The sequence below is a fragment of the Scyliorhinus torazame genome, chromosome 1, assembly GCF_047496885.1.
Source record: "Scyliorhinus torazame isolate Kashiwa2021f chromosome 1, sScyTor2.1, whole genome shotgun sequence".
In the NCBI taxonomy this organism is placed as follows: Eukaryota; Metazoa; Chordata; class Chondrichthyes; order Carcharhiniformes; family Scyliorhinidae; genus Scyliorhinus; species Scyliorhinus torazame.
The window spans coordinates 325879166-325892830 of record NC_092707.1 but is presented as its reverse complement, the minus strand read 5'-3'; the positions used below and the strand labels follow the sequence as shown (position 1 = coordinate 325892830).

General features: G+C 56.8%; 1 long non-coding RNA gene across 1 annotated transcript in view; it reads right to left on the bottom strand.

Moving 5' to 3' along the window:
• Positions 1-224: 224 nt before the first annotated feature.
• The window catches only part of LOC140393203 (uncharacterized), a 36323-nt gene continuing 22882 nt past the window's right edge, over positions 225-13665 (bottom strand). Inside the window, exons 3-5 of the long non-coding RNA XR_011935592.1 lie at positions 2322-2523; positions 2005-2199; positions 225-468 (exon numbers count right to left, since the gene is read on the bottom strand). This is a non-coding gene — a long non-coding RNA (uncharacterized lncRNA). The remainder of the gene's footprint in view (positions 469-2004; positions 2200-2321; positions 2524-13665) is intronic.

Below are 13665 nucleotides of genomic sequence, written 5' to 3'. Positions count from 1 at the left end.
AAAGACAGCTGTGCAGCCTGCGAGCATCACACCGGTTTTGGCACCTGAGCCAGCACTCTATGCCTTTTTGGGAAGATTCCATCCATTATACTTTGAGCAAAACATTACAGAGATGTAACTAAAAGCATATTTCGGGAAATTCCAAGCTTAGCTGGCGCTTGATATTTAGTATTTGAATATTTGTAACATCAATGGAAAATTAAACACATTGGTCTTTATCCAGCATTTTATTAGTTTCCAAAGGAGAAACAGGTAGCGTCTTATTGAATAAACAAGCTAATTTATAAATGTTTCAACCAGCACAGATATAGGGAAATTGTAGTCTTTGACATTTCTAATTTTCTTCCACAGGATCACAAATACTCCATATACAGGGGGTGGATTTGGTCCAGATCTAAACAATGATAAGATAGAACATTGATGCATTTATCATCCATCCGCAAATGTTCGGGGAACAAGTCCTGGAAGCTGTGGAATTATAAAGGAAATTCAACATTAAACCAATGTGATTAGAATCTTCATTGCTTTCACAAAAAAGAATGAAAATGGCCATTGGCTCCTACATAATCTGAATGGGAAACTATCAATATGGTAGATGCAGAGTCCAACTTTTGCTGTCACTTCTGTGTTTAGGAACCAATATATCTCTACATAGCACTTGGCCAGCTTGTTCAGTTTGGAAATAAAGTCCAGCCAGACCTTCAAGGTAGTGAACAGGGAAGAGTATATCAAATGAAATTATTATTTTTTGTATGTACATCATGCCTTTTTGTCAATTGCTCTGCAGACTGCGTCATAGTGCTTCCAGCAGACTGACTGTACAGTAACCTCAATCACTACTATTCAGTCTCATAAAAGCATTTCCATATGACTTGAAATTGCCTGAGGTCTAATGAAGATGTACTGAGCCTGGGTCAGAGTCTGAAAGCTCGGTATAATTACACTGCTCTTTCTGCTTTACATTGCAAACAACAGTAATGGAAATCCCAAATTTCTAATGCTTTTCCCTTGTGAACCTCACAAAGGTAGCAAATAACGTGTTATTTTGTAGAATGCAGATTTATGAACAGCAATGGGTAAAAGTCATGTTGAAGCTCTGTTGGAAGGGAACAATTTTAATGCAATGATAGGACAGTCTGAAGTGCAATCATGGCATCTTAATGCCACTCAAATGTATTGTTACCTTCTTCCTGAGTCTGACCTCGGATGTATGCTGTATAGCTGGAGAGGACCGCTATCTAAATTGAAATTGATGCTTAGGGATGCGTTTACACTAGCCAATTGGAATGACGCCACATGACTTCATTTTGCTTCACTTCACTCTCAATACAGCACACAGACACACAGCAAAAAGAGCAGCTTCAGAGATCTGATTGATCAGCATATGGCTGTCACCCTGTGCTTCGTCTGGGTTACGGTGTCTTCTAACCCTGGTCAAATGATGATTTTGTGAGGACAACGCATTGGAAAATTGAGATTATTTTATGCTAGAGTTTCCTCGTTGGGGCTCAATAATATTGAACGTAGCCCAGATTGATATTCACCTTGTATAATAAAAATAAAAGAAATACAAAATTAACTTCTATTGTCACAAGTCTGAAGAGAATTTACCATTAAATTAAAAACAGGTGAAATTATAGAACCAATTGAATTAGTCAAAAAGATTCACCTCTGAAATAACAACAAAATTGTAGGTAATTGAAGAATGGTGGAGTAAATACAACTCACATGTCAACTCACAAAGTCAAAACATTCCTACTCTTACGTTGATACTTTATAATATATGTGCAAATGTGGACAATTTTCCTTGGGTATGTTGGACCTTCCTATTTCTCAAATAGAGGAAATTTCAACATGTTAAACTGCACTACTGTTGCACTATAAAAAAAATTGCATTCACCAATGATTTGGGGGGAATTATTTTAATACATTCTCAGGATACAGCTGTTGCTAGCTCATGTTTACTGTCCATCCTTACTTATCCTTGAGGAGGTAGTGATGTACCTTTATCTTGAAATAATGCAGCCCAAATAGTGAAGGTTTCTCAGTAGGGTGGCAGGAAGTTCCAGGATTTTGACCCAGTGAAGCAACAGCGATCTACGCCCAAGTCAGGTTGGTGTGTGACTTGAAGGGAAATTAGGAAGTGATTTTGTTCTGCTGCACCCACTGTCCTTTTCCTTCTAGATGGTGATGGTGTATCTGCAAGAAGGGGGAGTCCAGACCAAGTTGAATGAAATAACAATGGTGTTTTCAAGAGTTCTGGACACAAAGCACTTGGCGCTACCCAACCGACCGGCTGGCTTTATACTGGAAGTACTTACATTGTCCCACCCTCTTTGCAGGGGAGCGCTTATTCCCCCAAGGATTCTGCGAATACAGCGGGATCTTCTGGTCCCTCCGCTGTCAATGAGATTTCCCATGGAACCTATCCCACACCGCTGGGAAACCCGTGGTGGGGTACACTGTCAGCATGGCCGGAAGATCCTGCTGGTGTGAACAGCTGGAAGATCTTGCCCCAGATGTCTGCATATAGAATTGCAAAATAAAACCCAAATATCAAAATGTTTGAAATTTGACAGTCGCTGTTCAAGCTCTTCTGGCTCTCCAGAAACTGAAACTCATAGTTACCATGATATGAGCTAGCTGCTGTAGGGCCCGGACCACAGGTGAGTAATGTGGCGTGGGGGGGAGGGGGGGGCGGAGATGGGGGGGGGAAAGAACTACAGGTGAGTAATGTGGTGGGGGGGCAGGAGGGAAGAACTACAGGTGAGTAATGTGGCGGGGCGGGGTGAGAGGAAGAGGAAGTTTCATGGTTTGGGGGTCAGGGTAGTATCCTAGGCCCAACCATCTTCAGCTGCTTCATCAATGTCCTCCCTTCCATTACAAGGTCAGAACTGGGGATGTTTGCGGATGACTGCACAGTGTTCAGCACCGTGCGTGATTCCTCATATAATGAAGCAGTCCATGTCCAAATGCGGCAAGACCTGGACAATATCCAAGCTTGGGCTGACAAGTGGCAAGTTACACAAGTGCCAGGCATTGACCATCTCCTACAAGAGAGGATCTAACCACCGGCCCTTGACACTCAAAGGCATTACCACTGTGAATCCCACACAATCAACATCCTAGGGGTTACCATTGATCAGAAACTGAACTGGACTATCCATATTAATATTGTGGCTACCAGGCAGATCAAAGGTTAGGAATCCTACGGTGAGTAACTCACCTCCTGACTCCTCAAAACCTGTCCATCATCTACAAAGCACAAGTCAGGAGTGTAATGGAATACTCTTCACTTGCCTGTATGAGTGCAGCTCCAACAACACTCAAGAAGCTCGACACCATCCAGGACAAAGCAGCCCGCTTGATTGCTCCCCTTCCACAAACATTCAAACCCTCCACAACCAATGAACAGTGGCAGCGTGTGTACCATCTACAAGATGCACTGCAGTAACTCACCAAAGTTCCTTAGACAGCACCTTCCAAATCCACAATCACTACCATCTAGAAGGACAAGAGCAGCAGATATCTGGGAACCCCACCACCTGGAGGTTCCCCTCCAAGTCACTCACCACCCTGACGTGGAAATATATGGCCCGCCATTCCTTCACTGTCGCTGAGGCAACATCCTAGAACTTCCTCCCTAACAGCACAGTGGGTGTACCTACACTTCAAGACTTCAATGGCACAAGAAGGCAACTCAGCAGCACCCTCTGAAGGGCAGCTAGGGATGGGCAATAAATGCTGGCCTAATTAGCAACACCCACATCCCGTAAAATATATATTTTTAAATGAGGAGAGGGGGTAGGGATTTCAGAAGCAAGGGCATGGGCTGGGGTGTAGGTCTCAGTGGTTCCTCCCTTGCCAATGTCCAGTCCCGTTGATCAGGCACTGATTGCCTTTGATTGAGTGACCCCACCCTGAGGTGATAAACTTGCTGCATAGGTTCATCTCTCATGCACATGCAGATAAAAAACACGCCCATCTTCAGCTCGGTTAATACCAGCAGTAGCAGTATGAGGCCCTTAATTGGCCACTTAAGGGCCTCATTTGGAGGTGGGGCAGGAAGGTCAATCATAGTCTGACAGAGGAGGAAAGGGGTGGGGTTCAGGTTTACCACCGTGCTGTCGAAGTAAATGCCGTTCCGGCCTTCAATCTCACCACCAGAGAGGGAAAAAAATCCACGGTGTTTAATTCAACAATTTAAAAGGATGTCAATCTCTTATAAATGATAAAAAAGAAAATTACAAGATTTGCACCGAAGATATGCAACTTCAGTTATGTGGGAGACTACAGAAACTGGGTTGTTTTCCTTAAAGCAGAGAAGGTTAAGAGATTTGATGGAGGTATTCTAAAACCACTTTAAGTTTGTTTTGACTTCCAACAGACCTCATTAGTATGAATGTAGGACTTTATAGTAAAACTCTGGACTGTTTTATTCTTGTCTATCAGACTCACTGAAGCATTTACTCGACAGATAGATTGTTTTAATGGTTTTAGAAGCATTTATTTGACAACTCCTTTCTTTTTGATAGCATTCCCAGCCCTTGACCTGTTAATTGTACTGAGGGCTGTTATGCAGACTGATATCAGGGGCGTCATTCTCCGACCCCCCGCCGGGTCGGAGAATGGCCGTTGGCCGCTGTGAATCCCGCCCCCGCCGAAGTCTCCGAAGGGAGAAAAGTCGGCGGGGCGTTAATGGCGCCGCTGCCGCGGAGAATGTCACGGGTCTGCGCAAGGCAGCCGATTTTCGGCCTGCCGATATGCTCCCTTCCGGATGGGCCGAAGTCCCGTCGACGTGATGACCGTTCACGTCGCCGTGAATCAAACCTCCTTTTCATCGGCGTGACCCGGTGCTCCAGGCTCACGCCGACCAGCGAGGAGGTGAGTGATGGCCTGGGGGGTTGGCTCTGGGCAGGAAATGGCGTGGCCGCAGACTGATTGCGTGAGGAGAGGTGTGTCTCGGCTTGTGTGTGTGTGTGTGCGGCGGGGGGGGGGGGGGGGGGTTGGTTAGAGTAGGCTGGGCTCCGGGGGAGTGCCGGGAGGGGGTCCGTGCTGGGGTGGAGGTTGGGGGTTGGGGGGGGTCCGTGCCGGGGTGGAGGTTGGGGGTTGGGGGGGGTCCATGCCGGGGTGGAGGTTGGGGGGGGGTCCGTGCTGGGGTGGAGGTTGGGGGGGGGGTCCGTGCTGGGGTGGAGGTTGGGGGTTGGGGAGGGGGTCCGTGCCGGGGTGGAGGTTGGTGGGGGGTCCGTGCTGGGGTGGAGGTTGGGGGTTGGGGAGGGGGTCCGTGCCGGGGTGGAGGTTGGGGGGGGGGGGTCCGTGCTGGGGTGGAGGTTGGGGGGGGGGTCCGTGCTGGGGTGGAGGTTGGGGAGGGGGTCCGTGCCGGGGTGGAGGTGGGGGGGGGGGTCCGTGCCGGGGTGGAGGTTGGGGGGGGGGGGTCCGTGCTGGGGTGGAGGTTGGGGGCTGGGGAGGGGGTCCGTGCCGGGGTGGAGGTTGGGGGGGGGTCCGTGCTGGGGTGGAGGTTGGGGGTTGGGGAGGGGGTCCGTGCCGGGGTGGAGGTTGGGGGGGGGTCCGTGCTGGGGTGGAGGTTGGGGGTTGGGGAGGGGGTCCGTGCCGGGGTGGAGGTTGGGGGGGGGTCCGTGCTGGGGTGGAGGTTGGGGGTTGGGGAGGGGGTCCGTGCCGGGGTGGAGGTTGGGGAGGGGGTCCGTGCCGGGGTGGAGGTTGGGGGGGGTCCGTGCTGGGGTGGAGGTTGGGGGTTGGGGGGGGTCCGTACTGGGGTGGAGGTTGGGGAGGGGGTCCGTGCCGGGGTGGAGGTTGGGGGTTGGGGGGGGGGGGGGTCCGTGCTGGGGTGGAGGTTGGGGGTTGGGGAGGGGGTCCGTGCCGGGGTGGAGGTTAGGGGGGGGGTCCGTGCTGGGGTGGAGGTTGGGGAGGGGGTCCGTGCCGGGGTGGAGGTTGGGGGGGGGGTCCGTGCTGGGGTGGAGGTTGGGGGTTGGGGAGGGGGTCCGTGCCGGGGTGGAGGTTGGGGGGGGGGGGTCCATGCTGGGGTGGAGGTTGGGGGTTGGGGAGGGGGTCCGTGCCGGGGTGGGTGATGGGAGGGCAAATGAGTTGGTCCACCTGGCCAGGTGCCAGCCTCCAACAGCTGGACTCATGCGGTCCATGCCACCTGGCTGGGGGGAGGAGGGGATATGGGCAATGATGACATGTCGTCGTTCCCCTCCCCCCCACCAGGCCGTCATGTTTTCAGACCATCCAGCGATGTTGGCCGCCGTGGTGGCAGCCGCTCATGTCTATGTTGCCCTGGATGAGGAGGAGGAGGAGGAGGAGGAGGAGCATGCCAGAGAGGCGGCGCAGGCTGCCGCAGAGGGGCAGGCGGCAGCCGCTCAGGCTGGAGGGACACCTGACCGACAGGACGAGGAGGGGGAGGAGGACGTCATGGCCCCACGGCAACGGAGGCACCCGAGGGCGCCCCGTGTGTACCGGCCCCGGCAGTCATACCAGGACCTCACGGACCGGGAATGCAGGAGGAGACTCCGGATGAGCCGGGAAACCGTGGCACACATCTGCCACCTGCTGGCACACCTGTCACCGCGTGGCACTGGCGGGGGACACCCTCCCCCCGTGTCCGTCAAGGTTACGGTGGCCCTGAACTTTTATGCAACGGGGTCATTCCAGGCACCGAGTGGGGACCTGTCCGGCATATCACAGACATCGGTGCATCGGTGCATCCGGGCAGTGACAGATGCCCTTTATGCCATGGCGCACCGGTACATCCGCTTCCCCGTGGACCGGGCCAGCCAAGATGCCCGGGCCGTGGGCTTCTCTGCCGTTGCCGGGTTCCCCATGGTCCAGGGCGCGATCGATGGGATGCACGTCGCCGTGCGGCCACCTGCAGAGAACAGGGCCGTGTTCACTAATAGGAAGGGGACCTATTCAATGAACGTACAGGTGGTCTGCGACCACCGCATGATGATCCTGCACGTCTGCGCCCGTCACCCAGGCAGTGTACACGACTCATTCGTGTTGTCGCGGTCATCCATCCCCGGCATGTACGAGGGACGCCATCCCCGGCTGAGGGGCTGGTTGCTGGGCGACAGGGGCTACCCATTGCGATCGTGGCTGATGACGCCTATACGGAGGCCACGCAATGAGGCGGAGAACCGCTACAATGATGCCCATGTAGCGACAAGGGGAGTGATCGAGAGGTGCTTTGGCGTGCTGAAGATGCGTTTCAGGTGCCTGGACCTCTCTGGGGGCGTCCTCCAGTATCGGTCAGATAGGGTCGGCCGCATCATTGTGGTGTGCTGCGTCCTGCACAACATAGCCCAGCAGAGGGGCGATGTGCCGCAGGCAGAGGAGGGCGGAGTGGAGGAGCAGCAGGAAGAGGCCCAGTCCTCCCCAGATGAGGGGGATGGGGGCAATGGTCAGGGCAGACGGGGTAGACACAGGCGGGTGGCTGTCCACCGTTACCGGCTGGCCCAGCGGGCACGGGACAGACTGATAGACGCCCGCTTCACTGACTAGATGGGCGTGGGAATCGGGTAGTATGGCCACAGACCGCACACCATGACAACAGCCGACCACCCACACCCCCCACCCATCCACCCACCCAGCACCCTCACCCCCCCTCCCCAACCCCACACACCCCACCCGCATGCACACCACCCCCCCACCCCCAATTGCCGATCCACCGGCGGCACAACGGGCCGGGCTCACCCAGTTGCCAGTGGACGCGTGTCTATCGCAGGCCATGGAGGATGATGACAACCCGCCTCCGATGAGCTCCTGGCTCTACATCGTTGGACTATGTCTGACCCATGGCCATAGTACCACCATCCACCCGGACCATCCCTGCATGCGGCTGTGACACTGCAGCGCACGGTCCCGTCCTCTGCCCGGGGGATGTTGATGGCGGCCCAGGGGGAAGGGGGCAGACTCACCTGGGGCTGAGGTAAGACCACCCGTCACACACACACTTGCGCTCAACGTACATGACAGAGCACAAAGGCAGCTTCGGTAGGTGTAACATTGACTTTAATAACCAAAGGAGTTCATGCACGTGCCCTAGCCCCTAAAACTCATCTGTGCCCTGCACCCGTGCCAACTTACTCAGTGTCTAATTGTTTGGCCTTACGGGCCCTTTGACTACGTCTACGTGGTTCCCCAGACGGTACAGCAGAACTGGAGGTGGACTCCTGTGATTCCTGCCCTCTGACACCGGATCCCTTTGGCGGCCGTTTCCTGAGGCGTCCTGGCCTAGATGGGCCAGGCTGCGGCCCGGGCGACTGGGATGGCGAGCTGCCAGCCTGTCCTGCCCGTTGCCCACCCGATGCACCTGGGACGGAAGGGGGGGAGTCCGAGGTGTCGCGGTGTACCGGGACCTCCCCTACAGAGGGAGCCGGGACGGACCACACCACCTCCTCCTCCCTCGGGGTGCCCGATGGCCCCCAGGCCTCTACATGGGTGGGGGATGCGAACGGACTGGCCATCCGACGCGCCCCCGACATCTGGCGCTGCCAGTCCTGGAGGCCCGTGCTGGTATCGACAGGGGTCTGCAGGTTTGCAGCCATGGAGCCCAGGGGGTTGTCGAACCCTGTCTGTGACAGTGCGACGCCAGCTCGCACATGGCCACTGGCGCCGATGCCCTCAGCGATGGCCTGCTGAGACTGGGCCATGGCCTGCAGAGACTGGGCCATGGCCTGCAGAGACTGGGCTATGGCCTGCTGAGACTGGGCCATGGCCTGCTGAGACTGGGCCATGGCCTGCTGAGACTGGGCCATGGCCTGCTGAGACTGGGCTATGGCGTTGAGCGCCTCTGCCATCTGACGCTGGCACTGGCTCATGGCCTCCTGTGAGAGGGCAGCCATTTCCTGGGCCACAGACGCCGCCTGCACGGAAGGCCCCAGGCCTCGCAAACCGTTCCCCATGTCTGACACCGTCGCACCCATTGCCTCCACCGCGGACGCCACCCGTGCGGTGTCAGCCTGGGTGGCACGCATGACCGGGACCACTCCCAGCTCCTGGATGCGGGTGGACTCCTCCACCTGCGACCGCAGCCGCCGCAAGCCACCCGTCACCCTATTCGCTCGTCTCCGTGTCGGTGGTTGCATCGGATCTATGTGTGGGTGTGGTAACTGCAGGAACCCGGGATCCATCTGGGCGGCAGATGTTCGCTTGGCCTGGGCTGCCCTCCGACCACCCGGTCCCTCTGCTGCTCCTACCTCCACCTGCTGTACCGGGACGGCTGTGTTGTGCGCACCAGTGAGTGTACCAGACGCCTCATCACTAAAGTGCCCAACCGTGGTGAGTGTTTCTGCGATGGTGGAGGGTGTTGGTGACAGCAGTGGCGTTGTGTCGTGCTCTTCGTCCCACTCTGAGTCCATGGCACTTTGGGGTGGGGGTTCGTCTCCACCCATCCACTCTGAGTCACTGTCCGGTATTTCGTCTTCCCGGGTAGGGGTGTCCTGGGTAGTGCTGTCCCGGGTAGTGCTGTCCCGGGTAGTGCTGTCCCGGGTAGGGGAGTCCTGGGTAGTGGTGTCCCGGGTAGGGGTGTCCCGGATAGTGGTGTCCTGGGTAGTGGTGTCCTGGCTTGGATGTGACGGGGGCCTGTGGCTGCCCCCCTCATCGCTGGGTGGTCGCTCCCGCACGTGACGGGGGTGTCGTCTCCCTGTTGCTCCAGGTCTCTCCGTCTCCCGTGGTGTGCGAGGGGCATCCTGCGGGCGTCGCATGCTGGAGGGTGCGGGTCTCTCCGTCTCCCGTGGTCTCCGAGGGGCATCCTGCGGGCGTCGCACGCTGGAGGGTGCGGGTCTCTCCGTCTCCCGTGGTCTCCGAGGGGCATCCTGCGGGCGTCGCATGCTGGAGGGTGCGGGTCTCTCCGTCTCCCGTGGTCTCCGAGGGGCATCCTGCGGGCGTCGCATGCTGGAGGGTGCGGGTCTCTCCGTCTCCCGTGGTCTCCGAGGGGCATCCTGCGGGCGTCGCATGCTGGAGGGTGCGGGTCTCTCCGTCTCCTGTGGTCTCCGAGGGGCATCCTGCGGGCGTCACATGCTGGAGGGTGCGGGTCTCTCCGTCTCCCGTGGTCTCCGAGGGGCATCCTGCGGGCGTCGCATGCTGGAGGGTGCGGGTCTCTCCGTCTCCTGTGGTCTCCGAGGGGCATCCTGCGGGCGTCGCATGCTGGAGGGTGCGGGTCTCTCCGTCTCCCGTGGTCTCCGAGGGGCATCCTGCGGGCGTCGCATGCTGGAGGGTGCGGGTCTCTCCGTCTCCTGTGGTCTCCGAGGGGCATCCTGCGGGCGGTCTGCATCTGCGGGGATGGGTGCCTGGACGTTTGGTCCTGCGATACACAATGAAGCATGCATGGTTAGACATCAGGCAGTGATCAGTTGATACGGGGGAGGGGGATATAGGGGAGGGGGGATATGGGGACGGGCTGTTGGTGGCTCACTTGCTTGTGGGGCCCCGACCTCTGCATCAGCAACCTCCCGGTCCTCAGGTCCGCCAGCCAGTTCCAGGGCCCTTTCCTCGTGTACGGTCAGTGGCCTCTCATCAGCGGGCCCTCCTCCAGTCCTCACATGCTCCCTATTGTTGTGTGCGCGCTTCTCCTGTGGGGGGGGGGGGGGGGGGGAGGGGGGCGTGGTGGCAGGGGTAAAAGGCAACAGTGTTAGGCAGGTATATGAATGCACGCCATCGGTTGCGCGTGCATTGCAGAGGTTAAGGTTAGGGCTGGATTCACTTGGGGATATGGGGGATATGGGGGAGGGGGGATATGGGGGGAGGGGGGATATGGGGGAGGGGGATATGGGGGAGGGGGGATATGGGGGATATGGGGGAGGGGGGATATGGGGGAGGGGGGATATGGGGGAGGGGGGGATATGGGGGAGGGGGGGATATGGGGGAGGGGGGATATGGGGGAGGGGGGATATGGGGGAGGGGGGATATGGGGGAGGGGTGATATGGGGAGGGGGGATATGGGGGAGGGGGGATATGGGGGGGGGATATGGGGGAGGGGGGATATGGGGGAGGGGGGATATGGGGAGGGGGGATATGGGGGAGGGGGGATATGGGGAGGTGGGGATTTCGGGGAGGGGGGATATGGGGGAGGGGGGATATGGGGGAGGGGGGATATGGGGGAGGGGGATATGGGGGAGGGGGGATATGGGGGAGGGGGGGATATGGGGGATATGGGGGAGGGGGGATATGGGGAGGGGGGATATGGGGGAGGGGGGATATGGGGGAGGGGGATATGGGGGATATGGGGGAGGGGGGATATGGGGGAGGGGGGATATGGGGGATATGGGGGAGGGGGGGGATATGGGGGAGGCTCACCCTGCCTGCTCTGACGAGGTCGTTCACCTTCTTGTGGCACTGGGTGCCTGTCCGTGGTGTTAGGGCCACAGCGGTGACGGCCTCTGCCACCTCCCTCCACAGACGCCGGCTGTGGCGTGGGGCAACTCTGCGGCCGTGCCCGGGATACAGGGCGTCCCTCCTCTGCTCCACCGCGTCCAGGAGCGCCTCCACATCGCGTGACTCGAACCTCGGGGCTGAGCAACGGCCAGCCATCAAGTCGGGTGTTGCGGTCGGGTGTTCCGGTCGGGTGGGGGGAGCTGCGCGGCCTTATGAGCCGTCACGCCGTGCAGCGCGTATGACGCTGCACGGCGTGAACCACTGCGCAAGCGCGGATCCCGTTACGTCGCTGCTAGCCCATTTCGGGCCGCAGACTATCGGCCCATTTTTATGACGTGACGCAAGTGGGATTTGCGCCGTTTTTTGCGCCGATCGGCGGAGTTTCCGCCGATAACGGAGAATTTCGCCCCTGAAGTTCTTCCTTGGAGATGTTTTCACCAGCAAAGTTATGTGGCTGTTTTGTCCTTGGTTAATATTCTCTGTTCTATGAAGAGTTGGCATTTACCAAGGTCTGAGCCAGAAATGGGGACACTTGAAACTCGCCAAGCAGCCATCTTGACTTCACACAGAAATAGAGGGCTAGATTCGCCGCCATGCCAGTGGAGTTCCTGATGCGCCGGAGCATTGAGCGTCGAAGGAAAACGGGATTGGTACTAGGCGCTGATCTATTTCCAATGCTCAGGCCCCCTGCTGGCATCGGGATCGTGGTTCACGACCCGCGTCAGCGGGAGGACACAATGGGTCATGAAAACAAATTTGCGTCTACTTACCGGGCCGGGCACCATATTCTCCGTGCCTGCGTGATTCTCCGATCCTCTGAGCCGGGAATAGCGTGGGCGAGAATTGGTGCTGGCCCTGACAAACGTGTCTTTGACACAGTGAACCTCGCAGTGGGCCAAGGGGATAACTCTTTGAGGGAGGTGCCCCAAAAGCCCATCGGAGGGCCATCGTATCCCCCTCCCACAGTACAAGACCTACTCACGCCACCCCCAGCAGACCCCCCCCCCCCCCCCCCCAATTGTCCCCAAACTAGAAACCCCCTAATTAAAGAGAGCCCCACAGAGACTCTCTAAACAAGGCGCCCACCACAGAGACCGGCTGGATAAAGAGACTCCGCCACAGACCCTGCAGAAGAAAGACCCTTGTCAGGAAGCCCACCAGAAGTGATATTCTTGTTAGGAAGCCCCCCAGAGAAATGAAAGTCTTGCAGACCAAAGATCTGAGGGGGTTTGAACCCAGATGACTGGTTTTCTCTTTCAAGAAATTGACAGGTACTGCTCCCTCTGCCTGAGCCAGCAGGTGTATTGCACAGGTGAATGTTAAAGCAGTGATTTTTTTTCACTGCCTCTGTCTGGACTACTCTCTCGTTCCCAGGCAGGGGTCTCTCTTCTGGGGGGATTCCTGACAGGAGTCCCTCTTCTGGGGGTCAGTGTGGGATTGACTTTTTAGGGGGGTTCTCCTTATTTAGGGGTCTCTGTTGGGGGGTCTCTTTGTTTTGGGAGTCTCTCAGGGGTTTCCTTATTTAGGGGGGCTCTCGGGGGAGGGGTCTCTTTACTCGGGGGACTCTGTGGAGGGGTCTCTTTATTTAGGGGGTCTCTGATGGGGAGGGCTCGGTGGTGGGGGGAGGGGGGGGGTCAGGTCACCCCCGTACTGGGTGGGAGGGGGGAGTGACCCAGAATATCCAGGGGGGCTGAATGGCACTGTGAAGGAGGGGGCACAGCCAAAGGCCCTCACGATCGGATCACTGGCTTAAAATGGCAGCCCAATACTGGGTGACCCTGGAGCCTGATAGCTAACATCACTCACCAAGGTCATAGTTTCTGCGATGGTGGATGGTGCAGGTGAAAGCAGTGGCAAGACATCGATGTCCGAGATGTTCTGAGGATGTAGCACTGAGGACATGTGCTCCAGAACTATTGAGGCCTCGCCAAGCTGTTCCAGCTACAAAACTGGCATTTACTCGACAGAGTGGAAAACTACACAGGTATGTCCTCTCTAGAAAAAGTAGGACAAATTTAAATCAGCCAAATACTGTCCCAACTGTGGTGTTGGGTGCTCTGAGGTACAGATGAACCAACACGGTTGCAATTGGTACAACGCTGTTTTATTCCAACTTGCTATTTACAGATCTGTCTTGATACTCTGCACATGGTGACTCTCGGAGTGTGTTGTTAATCCGGTCCTGTCCTTGTCCTGGTCTCTAGATGGACTGACCACCAGGTGTTGTGTTTCTTGTCTTATACTGTCTCTGTCCTTGTCTGTGATTGGCTGTCA